The sequence below is a fragment of the Schistocerca americana genome, chromosome 11 (genome assembly GCF_021461395.2).
Source record: "Schistocerca americana isolate TAMUIC-IGC-003095 chromosome 11, iqSchAmer2.1, whole genome shotgun sequence".
NCBI lineage: Eukaryota > Metazoa > Arthropoda > Insecta > Orthoptera > Acrididae > Schistocerca > Schistocerca americana.
Genome location: NC_060129.1, coordinates 164,989,806 through 165,005,089, shown reverse-complemented (window position 1 = coordinate 165,005,089; position 15,284 = coordinate 164,989,806). Strand labels below are relative to the sequence as shown.

The 15,284-nt window shown below is 39.2% G+C and overlaps 1 protein-coding gene across 3 annotated transcripts in view; it reads left to right on the top strand.

The window, feature by feature from the left end:
• The window catches only part of LOC124554208, a 148,399-nt gene that overhangs the window by 122,750 nt on the left and 10,365 nt on the right, over nucleotides 1–15,284 (top strand). The gene's annotated exons all lie outside the window — the stretch shown is intronic.

Here is a 15,284-nt window from a genome sequence, read left to right as displayed (position 1 = left end):
TGCACTCCAGAACTACACAGGTGTAGGCTGATTGTACTGTGCCGTTATTACCAATGTCTCCTGAAATCAGTAGGCCTGTATGGAAAATGGCATCCACAGTATTTCAGTCACGTCAACAAAGATAAGCAATGTGGCTAGCAATGTTAGAGATGATTTGCTTCTCAGGAGGTCAAGTGTATGTAGCATATCTTACATGGGGCAGACTAGTAGAACAGTTGAGGACAGTTCACTGACACACCCAACTAAAACAGCTCAGCAAATCAGCTGTCACTGAGCACTGCGTCTGATATAATCTTGAGATGAAATGCTGTAAGGCCAGTGTCCTCGTGTAAACACAAAGTTTCTGGGATGCTGTAATTAAGGATTCTAGTAATACAAAGAAGTCCATAAAGTGTAGTAAACTGGGATGGAGATATCAGTTTAAATAAGGCTGGGCACCTTGCTCACAAGGGGTGGTAAACACTGAAGGCATTTGCATTTCACGGAATATCAGTGCGGTCTCTGAAAAACAAAAGAGGATCACAGTGTGTAACTGGCACTAGGAATCAGTCTCAGCTACGAATAACTGTGCGACGTAGACAGTGTTTCGGTCCAGTTGTAGGCCAGGCAGCAAGTATGCATAGTGACCCAGCTAGCAGCTCCCAAAGGTGACGACTGTGTCCGTTGTTGAAATATCATACAGGAACGTGCATTTCACAACTCAGCTGATCACCTGGAAGCACAGTGTCAAGAGCTTCACTGTCCACGGTGGTGTCGGCCTGCAGTAGTAGTGGGGCAGTGAGGAGGTTGTGGACAGTGGGTGCCAAAAGTCACCAGAGCAGGCATGGAGCAGCTACTGCCACATCTCGTACACTTTCTACCTTCCATAGCATATAGGACTTATATTCATAAATCTTTTTAATAAAATATCGAGTAACAATTCAGCGATAACTTCAGCCTGGGATAATGTTAGCCACAGATAATGCAGTATCAACACCAGAACCTGCCTTCCTATGTTCTCACCTGGAACTAAAAGAGAAAATTAGTGAAGATCAGCTTTGCACTACCTGTCTTAGTTAAGGCTGTAGATCACGAGTGTGTAAAAAGAGCACCGATGCTATTACACTGAACGATATAAGGATTGGTTCCAGTGTTTATCACAACATGTTCCCATTGCACACCTGGATATGCACAAAATGTGAATATATATTTCGTTATTTATTATTATTAATTTTTATTGCTGTTGTTGTGGCCTTCAGTCCAGAGACTGGTTTGATGCAGCTCTCCATGCTACTCTAGCCTGTGCAAGACTCTCTATCTCTGAGTAACTACTGCAACGTACATCCTACTGAATCTGCTTACTCTGTTCATGTCTTGGTCTCCCTGTATGATTTTTACAGCCCCCTTCCCTCCCACCCCCACTTCCCTCCAGTACAGAATTGGTGATCACCTGGTATCTCAGAATGTCTCCTATCAACCGATTCCTTCTTCTAGTCAGGCTGTGCCCCTCAACTGTATTTAGTACCTCCTCATTAGTTACACAACCTAGGCATTAAATTTACAACATTCTTTTATAGCACCCCATTTCAGAGGCTTCTAGTCTCTTCATGTGTGAACTCTTATCTTCCGAACATACACTGATAAAAATAGCTTCAGAAATGACTTCCTAAAGCTTAAATTGATACTCAATTTTTACATAATTTATCTTCTTCAGAAACGCTTTACTTGCCATTGCCAGTCTAAATTTTATGTCCTCTCTACTCCAGTCATCCTAAGTTATTTTGCTGCCCAAATAACAAAACTCGTCTACTGTTTCAAGTGTGTCATTTCCTAATTTAATTCCCATAGCATAACTTGGTTTAATTAAACTATATCCAATTATCCTTGTTTTGCTTTAGTTGATGTTTATCTTATATCCTCCTCTCAAGACACTGTCCATAATTTTCAACTGCACTTCCAAGGCCTTCGCTGCCTCTGAGGGAATTACACTGTCATTGACAGACCTCAGAAGTTTTATTTCTTCTCCATTCCTACTCCAAATATTTCTTAGGTTTCCTTTTCTTCTTGCTCAATGTACTGATTGAATAACATTAGTGATAGGCCTACAACCCTGCCTCACTCACTCAATGACTTCTTTCCTCTGTTCCCTCAACTGTTATAACTTCCACATGGTGTAAATAGCCTCTTGCTCCCTGTATTTTACCCCTACTACCTTCAGGATTTAAGGAGAGCATTCCAGGCACGGCTGTCAAAAGCTTTCCTAAGTCCACAAATACTGTAAATGTAGGGTTGCCTTTCCTTAATGTATCTTCTAAGATAAGTTGTAGGATCACTATTGCCTCATATTTTGCTGCATTTCTCCAGAATCTATACAAACTTTCCACCAGGTCAGCTTCTACCAGTTCTTCCATTCTTCTGTAAAGAATTTGTTTTAGTATTTTACAACCATGACTTACTAAACTGATAGTCTGGTAATATTCACACACGTCAGCAACTGCTTTCATTCTAATCAATACTAACTTCTTGATTATTCTTAACATTTCTGCATATATGAGTACTTCAATACATTTTTACTGTTCCTAATAATTTATTGAAAAGCTATTGAAACACTGTGCACCTTCCACTTACAAGCAACTATTAATGAAATTCAATGTCTCATAAAACGAGATTAACATAAAATCAGCAAAGAATATACAGAAAACAATCAAATATGGCTCATAATAGTGGAATGAAGCATCACCTGAGAATAAAAGGCTGGAAGTTTGAAAAAATGCACACTGTATGGGGTATTTTAATAAACGGAAAGAGTAGCGTTCAATTAAAATTCCGTATTGACAGTAGAAATGTTGTAACACGTGAGGCTATACTGACCCTATGACTTGTCTTAGAGAATAGATTAAGGAAAGGCAAGCCTGTGTTTGACGAAGTTGATTGGAATACTCTCTTTCAAATTCTGAAGGTGGCAGCAGTAAAATACAGGGAGAGAAAGACTATTTACAATTTGTACAGAAACCAGATGGCAGTTATAAGACTCAAGGGGCATGAAAGGGAAGCAGTGGCTGGGAAGGGACTGTGACAGGGTTGTAGCCTATCCCCAATGTTATTCAATCTGTATATTGAGCAAGCAGTAAAGGAAGCAAAAGAAAAATTTGGAGTAGGTATTAAAATCCATGGAGGAGAAACAAAAACTTTGACGTTTGCCGATGACATTGTAACTCTGTCAGAGACAGCAAAGGACCTGGAAGAGCAGCTAAACGGAATGGACAGTGTCTCGAAAGGATGATATAAGATGAAATCAACAAAAGCAAAATGAGGATAATGGAATGTAGTCGAATTAAATTGGGCGATGCTGAGGGAATTATATTAAGAAATGAGACGCTTAAAGTAGTAAATGAGTTTTGCTATTTGGGGAGCAAAATAACTCACAATGGTCAAAGTAGAGAGGATATAAAATGTAGACTGGCAATGGCAAGAAAAGCATTTCTGAAGGAGAGAAATTTGTTAACATTGAGTATAGATTTGTGTCAGGAAGTCGTTTCTGAAAGTATTTGTATGGGGTGTAGAAATGTATGGAAGTGAAATGTGGATGATAAGTAGTCTAGACAAGAAGAGAATAGAAGTTTTCAAAATGTGGTGCTACAGAAGAATGCTCAAGATTAAATGGGTGGATCACATAACTAATGAGGAGGTACTGAACAGAATTGGGGAGAAGAGGAGTTTGTGGCACAACTTGACTAGAAGAAGGGATCAGTTGGTAGGACATGTTCTGAGGCATCAAGGGATCACCAATTTAGTATTGGAGGGCAGTGTGGAGGACAAAAATCGTAGAGGGAGACCAAGAGATGAATACACTAAACGGATTCAGAAGGATGTAGGCTGCAGTAGGTACTGGAAGATGAAGAAGCTTGCACAGGATAGGGTAGCACGGAGAGCTGCATCAAACCCGTCTCTGGACTGAAGACCACAACAACAACATTGGCAGTTATATCGTGATGTCACACGCACCCCTCACTTGGGATCCACATGTTACACTGTGGGGCGGCGGATGTATAAGTTTGTAAAAAGTAATTAATCTATTGCTGTATAAACGCTTGCGTGTTGAATCAGTTCTGGCTTTTGGAATGTTGTTATTGCTGTCTTTTGCCGTTCTCAACACTGGCTCTCTATTTACTCCGTGACCCCCAGAAAGTGATTTAATAAAACTTGGAGCCAGTAAATAGATATCCTAGTGCCCACTTTACCTGAGAATGTTCTTATAGCTGCAGCTTATAGCTCTGAGGAATTAGGAGATTGTCCGGGATTTCTAATCAAAAAACAGTTTTCCAAAATAGTTGAGTATATTCTGAAATTCACTAATAAAAACCACAAGTATCCCTACAACCTAACTAACAGAACAGTTCAGAGTCTAATACGCTGATGCAACTATAAATGTCCGAATCAAATGTTAAAAAGAATGCTCGCCATAATTTGATGAAAATATTTCATCAAACGCCACGCTAAATGTTTGGTAGAATGTCTGTCCCGCGACGGCACGTGAAAATATGACAAAACGCAAACTGAAGCTAGATAATGAAAATCATTCCAGAATTAACACTTCACATAAAATGTTTTCATAGTTCCGCGTATCTCTAGTAACTTAATACGGCACCCGAGGCTGTTTGTAGCAGATACACTGATGCGACGCGACTGCCGACACAGATGGCGTGTCATTCAGCGTCTGGAGAGAACTGGGGCCTTTTTTCCTCGCGCAGTGTTCATATATATAAAGCCGCGGTGCGGACGGCTGAGGGATCGCCTGATCTTTCCGGCTCTCTCGACTAGCCGCTGGGCTAGTAACGCACCACTTCAAGTTACATAATAATTTATAGCTTCTTTGGCTGATGGCCGAAGAAGCTCTTAATTTAAACGTGCATTCAGCACGCAGGTAAGTATTGATAATAAAATTTTGATGTGGCTAAGTTGAATACTTTCGGCGAGAGAATTAATTTAATTGCCCTGCACGCAGCAGATGAGCTCTGAACTGTCCCTTTTGAGATCCGCTATCGCTATAATTTTATAGGTATTAAAAAGAAACTTTACACATTTTCATAATCATAGCGGACCTCCAACCTATTTAAATCTAAACATCCTAGCCTTATTTACTAGCCTACTTAATCTATCTTGCTTCCTTCAGTTTTGAGACGAAAACCAGAAAATCATGAATTTCCACTAAAGTCTTAATTTGTGAAATCCAAAGTACTGTTTTTATTAAATTATTATGAAAGATGAATCTAAATATAAATTTTGAAGTCTCTAGCTCTGTTCTGTTGCGCCAATGATTTTTCCAGAAAAACGTCCAAATCTCGGAAATGGCTGAAGTTATCGAACTAATATTTAACACACATTAATTTAGTATTATATCTGACATGCTAGAAAAGTTTTAGTTCATTTGCTTGATTTTTAAGGTATTGCGCAACATTTATGATGTCAGAGCTAGTTACAGCAGACTGGCTGACACACAATGGAAACTGATGTGAATTTATTACAGCGTGAGTAGGCTGCTTCCCTACATCACCCTCTACTTAAATTTTTTGTTTATGAATGTTAATGAATGAAAAAAAAATTTAATTACAAAAAGGGAAGCAAGAGTACAGTTTAACTCCCTATGAAAACCAAAATTGAAATATAAACCTGTAGAAACATTAAAGAAAACTTATTACCTACATTAATTATTTAAATTGTAGGCATGTTCACTGCCTTTTAAACAATGTCATTACCCAAAATTTTAAGCAAAGTCAACGAAATATTTTGGCATACATATTGCCTTAGACAAACAAACACATAGAAATTGAAAAATTATAAAATCTTAACTACATTAAATACATTTTTACATACACAAATTCAAAGAAAATAACATGATACATAAACAGATGATTATCTCTTAACAGTCTTTTCTAAACCTGAAATAAAAGTTCACAAATAATTTTTACACACGTGGTTGTAGCCGCTTTGGCTGGCGTCCTACACTTTCATTCACCAGGGTAGAGAAGGGGAAGTTGCTATGGTGTGCGTCCTTCACGTTCTCTCTAAATTACATGGGGGAAAGGGGAGGGGTCACTGTGAGTTGTGTCCAAGTCACTCCACGCTTTCACGCAGCTACCAGGCTGCCATTATCTGGTTTGTCCTGTAGAACAAACAAAAAGAGTGCCTCAGACTCTGTTCACTTAATATGTAAGGGTGGGTCACAAAGAAATGGGGATATATACATTTTATCCTTTAATATGTTGCTGGAACAAAGTTAACAGAATTTTTTTTTTCAATTCTACTCTCGTGGTTACTTAATTGTCATAAAATCGGTAAACAAATGGTTCAAAACGCCATTAGTCACTTTAGAGAAAATTTATGCTCAAGGCATATAATCATAAATCCTATTTAATTTGAATTTATTAGTTCTGGGCCGGAACACTGAACCAATGCTCGGTATATTCCTGACAAATCTGCATCTTATTTACTTAACTGACTCATCTTTGGTTACTTTATTCTTAGAGATAGTATGAGTATGATTAGTGGTTGTTTTCTCAGCTTCTTTGTACATGTGAGTAACCTTTGGTAATAGTACAGTTGTGAGTGTTCAAAACACACTACGTTCAGTTGACTACAAAATCCACTTATTGGTCCTCTGCTGTTGCCAGTTCCACATCTGCAATTAGGTACTTACTTACTTTGAAGTGTATTTATGCGGAGCTAAAATAATGTTTTACGTCTGTCAGTATGTTATTTATTTATTTCGCTAGTGTATGTACTTATTTAACACTCACTCCATTAAAATTTGAAGCACAGGATAGCACGTTTATTTCATATTCATAGTGTACTGCAGTTGATTAGTTTGCTCACGCGACAATCCATTTCCACTCGATCGGACGCTGAAACCTCAGGTAGTCTCTCTCGGACCTACCACTAAACTACATCAAATAATTATGGACGAATGTAATGCTAAATTCCTTAAACCTATAGGACACCATGAGCTGCTCTGTCTCATCTAACATAAGGGTACCTATGGTCGCATTCACGCCTCCAACTCATAACCTCAATACGTGTAGGTGTATCCTGTCACACACTACACTAAAGTAATGGCCAGCTCCAACCTTATAAATACTTCCGGGACGTGTCCTTCACGTCTCAACCACAAACACTGCCCAATTCCATCACACTGCTTTTCCCTGCTACACCAGGTGAGTCTAATCTTACAACTTATCTGCATATTTTTCCTAACACTAAGCAATCTCTTTTACTATTTATTAGTTAGCTTTAATGCATACACTAGGTTTCACTACCACTTCAGATCTTGCTTGTACATGAATTCATACATCTTTTTAAGTTACTGTTGGTGGACCATTTCCAGTAAAACAACACTTTGTACTTATTATATTACCAGGGTACTATACATAATTGTTACTTCAATACATTTTATATCTTAATTACGTCATACTTCTCTATTGTTTGTCACTATTAGGTTTGTCACATTAGGTATTTTTCCTCACTAATCGGTAGATAGAATGGTTACATAACTCATGGCTTGATAGCCATGACAGAAAATTTTCATGTCTGGAAAGAAAAGGTCAAAATTTTTGTAGATAGGAAAGATGAAGAATGAGTGAGATCTGAAATGGGAAAGAAGATCTCACACAGCTGGGACTGCACAGCTGCCACACTGTGTAGAGGTCACAGAACAACCTCCTCCCTACAGCATTCATTCACTACCTATAAATTTCTTTAGGTCGATCACGTTCCTGAGACCTAATAGCTTCTTACTTTTTGGGTATTCCAGCCTATATGCATTGGCATGTGGTTTTCCTATTATCCTGAAAGGCCCTTGGTATACAAACATGAATTTCTTGGTTTCTGCATTTACTTTCTTTGATTTTTCTTTGGTTTTGACAAGGACTAATTGACCTATTTCAAAGCTAGTAGGTACAGCTTTTGCGTCATGACGCTTCTTCCTATCCAACGCTCTTTTTCTCATATTAGCCCTAGCCTTTAGTTTCTTCTCGTCTGTGGATATTTGCGTTAGAATAGGGAATTCTACCATATCTGCAATCACATTGTGCGGTTCTTGGCCAAACATCAATTCACAAGGTGCAAAACCAGTTGCATCATGTCTTAGGTTGTTAATTACATTCTTAAAATACTTAATGTGCTCTGCCCAACTTGAGTGTTTCCGAGCACAATAAGTTCTGCAAAGCCTATTCAATTCCCTCATAATACGTTCACTCATATTTCCTTGAGGGAAATACGCAGATATTTTCAGATGTTTCACGCCGGCCTTATCTAGACATTCCTTAAATCTATCAGAAGTAAATTGAGGCCCATTGTCTGACAGCAAATTCTTCGGAACGCCAACGTTCACGAAGAAATCTTTTTCCAACTTTTCAACCAATGTTTTTGCATTTGCTCTTTTAATTGGGTATAGTTTAACATACTTACTGAATCCATCCACCACAACAAAAACATGGGTGCAACCACCTCTCGAAACAGGAAGAGGGCCAAACAAATCACAAGCCAGTAATTCTAGGGTTTCAGTTGGCTCTACTGAATGCATATCTCCTTGTATTCTGGTGTTGGCAGCACGGACTTTCTGGCACACTACACACGATGCTAGACGCTTGGCCACACGGCGGTACATGTTGTCAAACACAACCTTCTCTTGTAATTTTGCAATGCACTTCTTTGCACCGTAGTGCCCATACCTCAGGTGTACATAGTCGATTAGTAAGTCTACATGTTGTGAGGGAAAGCACAGCTTCCACTCAGAAACACCTACCTTTTTCCTTCTAAACAGAATACCTTTATGCAGACAATAGTATTGTGAAACCTTAGGATAGTTCGCATTTCCTAAATAGCTCTTCACTAATTTCAATTGGTCATCTGCATTCTGCTCACGTCTCAAGTTCTTAATCACTCTCTTTAATGCACTTTCTTCCTTTACTTCGTGCAATGCAAACATTCGAATTTCATTTGGGTCTGTTGCTGCAATTCCCGCGTCATCACAGAGCTCCGCACTTCTAGATAACCCATCAGCTACCAGATTGTCTTTCCCTTGAATATACCTAACCTCAAGGTCAAACTGCTGGAGATACAAAGACCATCTTACCAAACGAGAATTCCTCAACTTACAGGTCTTTAAAAAGGTCAATGCCTTATGGTCACTGTAAACAATTATCTTGTGACCTAATAAATACTGCTCAAACTTGTGTACCCCAAATACAATTGCTAATGCTTCCAATTCTGAGATGCCATAATTTCTCTCTGCTGCCTGTAAAGATCGACTTGCGAAAGCTATAGTCTTGTGCACTTCTTGTTCGTTCTCTATTTCTATTTGGAATATCTCCACAGCTATACCATAGCCACTAGCATCAACAGACATACAGAATGGTTTTTCAAAGTCAGGATGATGCAAAATTGGACTATTAATTAAAGATTGTTTAAGTACCTCAAACGCCTGTTGACATTCTGCTGTCCAAACCCAAGGGGTATTCTTTTTCAGCAGGAGGTGAAGACAGGGAGCATTAAAAGCCTGATCACTAACAAAACGTCTATAGAAGCCGAAAAGACCGAACATTGATCTCAATTGCTTCTTGTTTCTGGGAGCCTCAAATTTTTCAATGACTGCTAGCTTGCCTGGGTCAGGCAGAATACCTTTTCCACTTATTCTATATCCCAAGAAACCTATTTCTTCTTTAACGCACTCTGTCTTTTCAATCTTTAGTTTCATGCCACCTCTCTCAATAGCCTCTAACACTTTCCCTAATAAAGCTATGTGTTCTTCCCAGGTAGGAGTTGCTATTAATAGATCATCTACGTAAACTGTTATTTTATTGCTTAAAGCTGGTCCTAAAACATGGCACATCACACGTACGAAGGCACAAACAGAGATATTAAGTCCGAAAGGTACCACACGGTATTGGTAACAAACTCCTTCGTACAAGAAAGCTGTGTACTTCCTTGAATTTTCCGCCAGTGGCAAATTCCAATACCCACACGTGATGTCCATGGACGTTAAGAATTTTACTCCCCGGAATTTTTGCAGTAACTCGTCCATGTTCTGCGGTCTATCACTTTCCCTAACCACTAGTTCATTCAACCAACGAGCGTCTAAGACCAATCTGACACTCCCGTCTCTTTTTGGTACAACAACAAGAGGATTATTGTACTCACTGACCGCTTTTTCAATCACACCCCACTCTAGCATTCTCTGTATCTCCTTCCGAACTGCCTCCTTCCTAGCTATATGTATTTGGTATGACTTCCTGAAGAACACTTGGCCGGGTTTCACTTGTAATTGACATTCATAACCCTTGACTATGCCAGGTCGATCCGAAAATACCTTATGATGCCTTTTTAGAACCTGTCTCAGTTCTTCCTTTTGATTGTCTGAAATCCTATCGATTTCCTGCAATTTAGCTTCTATTTTGTCTAAAATAATTGCTTCTTCTTCCTCTTCTGTGTTCAGCTTATTGTCATTACGATTAACACCTTCGTCCCAATATCTCCTGTTTTTCAGAACTCGTATAGGCAGCTCCCAAGTTTCATGATCAGTTACTACATGTTTATCACTAAAAGGGACTGTAATTACTCCGGTTATTGGCAAGACCATTTTTAACTGGCTTCTTTCAAAATCAACAACACTCTGATATTTTGACAAGAAATCTATGCCAATTAAAACCTCAATACTGAGATTGTTTACAATTAAACATGGATGATCAATTAAATTACCATTAATGTTAAAGGGTAGTAAAGCTTCTTGCTTTACCGTTTTTGACACCTTGCCAGTAGCACCAATTATTCTTAGTCCTGATACCCTCATTACAGTAAGCTTGTCTTTACCAGGTAATGCATCAAAGAAGGACTGCGATATTGCACTCACCTCACTTCCACTGTCTAAGAGACAACGTACATTGATACCCAACATATTCACTATTATTATAGGGTGGCTTATTCTAGGTTGTACAGGTGGTTCCTTAGATTCATCTAATAGTTCCTTTTGGATTTGTCTCCAACTAAAGTGATCAACATCTGTCTTCATTACATTTAGGTCACAGTGTGTAGGGGTTTCCTGAATTACATTTTCAGCTGCCTTTTCCAGTCGGTCTATTAATTTCAAATCGAAACACCGCACGACTTCATTACATTTAGTTTGCTGAACATGACCCAAATCACTGTAGTCTGAGCGATTCTGCGCCTCCAGACCGGGCATAACATTAGTTACAGCTAAACCACTTTCACCATTATCGTCAGTTTCCTTCTCAAGTGACAACTGGTCACAGCTACTGGGTTCATCGACCCCAAACAGCCTACCCTCTACATTCCCACTTATCTCCTGTCCTAAATCTATTAGTACATTATCAACATCCTGCACAGGCACTTTAGATAAGAGCACATCGTCCTCATCGTAAATATAAGCATGAATTTCTTCTGCTTCTTCACCTGACAATTTAGTATTTTGTAGCTCATCCCTACTGTTACACAGTTGCGCCTTCTCTTTCTCTTCCCACTTAGAAAGCGTCTCTAACACGGTATCTATCAAATACTGTGAGTGATCTAATATTTCTGTTGTATCCTTAGGTGCTACCAACATTTCATCCATCTGTTCAGTTTGAGTATTCTGATCTGTCTTACCAATTCCCTTAACTACTGGCTTAGGAAAAGTAACCGCCTGGTGAGCGCCAGTGTCCTCATAGACGGGAACTAGTTTTCCTGCCTAGGTCTACTACTGTTTCCTTTATTTTCATTATAGTTAGCTGGCATAGCCTTACTTTCCGTGCTGTTGTTTACATGCATATTTCTGTTTGGAACAAAATTATTATCCCTTGGACGCCATTGTTGGTTCTGATAATTGTTTCCCCAATTCCTATCTCTCTTAGGATGACGAACACCTACTGTTCTGATGTTTACATTGCCATTTTGCTCGTTCCTAAAATTACTACTATTATTGTTATTGACATTTCTGTTATTACGTGCTTGCTCCTCATTGGCAGCAACACGTTCTACACGTTCCAAATACTCAATGAAACGATCCAGATTGTCTCTAGGGGCTGATATAATTCTAGTTTGCCAGTACCATGGCAGTTTAGCTTCCAGACCTAGTATAATCATTTCTGGTTTTAGCTTTTCCGCCAAATGTGACAAACGTGAAATCCATGACCTAGCAAACTCTTTAATAGATTCCTTGCCTGCATTGAAGCGTTTTCCACTCCAAAATTCTCTCAACACTTCATTTTGCTTATTGCTAGACCAATATTCATTAATAAAAGCTGTTTTAAATTCCGCTAATGTTTTACATTTCAACATAACATCAGCTGACCAACGCATGGCGTCACCTGCTAAATGGCTTCTAATAAATGATATTTTCTCTCGCTCAGACCAAGTTGGTGGAATCACATCTTCAAAATCGTTCCAGAAATCTAGCGGGTGGATATTTTTATCTGGATCGAACCGCAAAAACTGCCGACACCCGATAAAAGCGGCGTTTGCAGCTACAACTTGTTGTATGTTACCATTACCAGAAGTTACTGAAGCTACTTTACTCTCAATGTTAGCAATGTTAGTACTGATATTTTCTACTTTCATTTCAACATTATCTACTCTTTGCACAATATGAGTAGTGTCAGTTTTGATTGCTTCTACTTCTGCTTGACATATGTTTACTTTTATATTAACATCTTTAAATCTATCTGAGCACAGTTCAGACTCCGCCTCGATCTTTTCTGTTAACTTGTGCTCCAGCTTCGCATCTTCCATTTGGAAGTCTTTGCGAACCTCAGCGACTTCGGATTTTATTGTCTTATACATTTCAGAAAATTGTTGAGCAACCTTTTTCTTAATATCCTCATGATTGCAATCAATTTTATAATTCAAACTGTCTAGATCTTCTTTCAACTTATTGCAACCAGCCTTGAAAGTATCGTCCATTACCTCCAATCGTTTATTAAAATTTGTTTGGCTGGCCACAATCTCAGACTTTAATTCAGCATTACTGTTTTTGACCTCAGTTATTTCAAACTTTAACTCAGCATTCATTCTAGCATTACTGGCTGACATTTCAGCATTACTGCTTTTGACCTCAGTTATTTCAGACTTTAATTCAGCATTGCTGGCAGCTATTGCTTGTAATATAACATTTAAATCAACAGCCCCAGCATCTTTGGGTTGCTCACGAGCTGGCTTTTTATCACACCCAGGTGACGAAAAACTAGCTCCAATACCAGAATCATCAAAACTACATGAAACTTCTGATTGATTAGTCGTATCTAACTTCTCCTTCTTAAACTCTACCATCTCTGATGACTGTTTCATTTTTAATTCATCAGAGAAACTATCACCCAATAAATTTACAATTTCTACTTTCCGCTTTACTACCGGGGTCTCTATTATTGAATCATTGCCCCTTCCCACACTACTGTCAGGAGACAATACTTCATATTTCACCTTAACATTACTACTTTCAAGCATATTTACACTTGAACCGTTGTCTGTATTTACAGTTCCCTCAACAGACATAGGTTCTGATTTAAGTTTAACCTCAGTTTCTTTTGGCGGTTCCATCGCCGACAGTCTTTTGGTACAGGTTAGTAAAATTTTTAACAGCTTTTCACTTAACTTAGTTCCTTCTGCACGACGTATAGCGTTGCCGGCGCGGCGTACCAGGATTCCTGATGCGACGTGGCACGTTGAACTGCAGACGGCTCTCCGACGGCTGTTGTGTGTTTGCGTGGCCCGCAATTGCAGGCTCTGCGCCGGCTGCTCCAGCGGACGACTGCGGTGAGGCGAGACTGGCTTTTCGCGATGCCGGCAGCACCGCTAGACTCAGTGCCAGCTCAGTCAATCCAGATGTGTTGTTAATCCAATTGCGTCGTCCACATGCACACGTAACACATTCACTGTTTTATGCTCAGTTGCGTGTCGCATTTCACTCGCGAATCCGAATAGTTAAAATCACTTTCACTTAGTTGATTTCCCGGCCGATGCACCATATGTGGGGCGGCGGATGTATAAGTTTGTAAAAAGTAATTAATCTATTGCTGTATAAACGCTTGCGTGTTGAATCAGTTCTGGCTTTTGGAATGTTGTTATTGCTGTCTTTTGCCGTTCTCAACACTGGCTCTCCATTTACTCCGTGACCCCCAGAAAGTGATTTAATAAAACTTGGAGCCAGTAAATAGATATCCTAGTGCCCACTTTACCTGAGAATGTTCTTATAGCTGCAGCTTATAGCTCTGAGGAATTAGGAGATTGTCCGGGATTTCTAATCAAAAAACAGTTTTCCAAAATAGTTGAGTATATTCTGAAATTCACTAATAAAAACCACAAGTATCCCTACAACCTAACTAACAGAACAGTTCAGAGTCTAATACGCTGATGCAACTATAAATGTCCGAATCAAATGTTAAAAAGAATGCTCGCCATAATTTGATGAAAATATTTCATCAAACGCCACGCTAAATGTTTGGTAGAATGTCTGTCCCGCGACGGCACGTGAAAATACGACAAAACGCAAACTGAAGCTAGATAATGAAAATCATTCCCGAATTAACACTTCACATAAAATGTTCTCATGGTTCCGCGTATCTCTAGTAACTTAATACGGCACCCGAGGCTGTTTGTAGCAGATACACTGATGCGACGCGACTGCCGACACAGATGGCGTGTCATTCAGCGTCTGGAGAGAACTGGGGCCTTCCTTCCTCGCGCAGTGTTCTTATATATAAAGCCGCGGTGCGGACGGCTGAGGGATCGCCTGATCTTTCCGGCTCTCTCGACTAGCCGCTCGGCTAGTAACGCACCACTTCAAGTTACATAATAATTTATAGCTTCTTTGGCTGATGGCCGCGGAAGCTCTTAATTTAAACGTGCATTCAGCACGCAGGTAAGTATTGATAATAAAATTTTGACGTGGCTAAGTTGAATACTTTCGGCGAGAGAATTAATTTAATTGCCCTGCACGCAGCAGATGAGCTCTGAACTGTCCCTTTTGAGATCCGCTATCGCTATAATTTTATAGGTATTAAAAAGAAACTTTACACATTTTCATAATCATAGCGGACCTCCAACCTATTTAAATCTAAACATCCTAGCCTTATTTACTAGCCTACTTAATCTATCTTGCTTCCTTCAGTTTTGAGACGAAAACCAGAAAATCATGAATTTCCACTAAAGTCTTAATTTGTGAAATCCAAAGTACTGTTTTTATTAAATTATTATGAAAGATGAATCTAAATATAAATTTTGAAGTCTCTAGCTCTGTTCTGTTGCGCCAATGATTTTTCCAG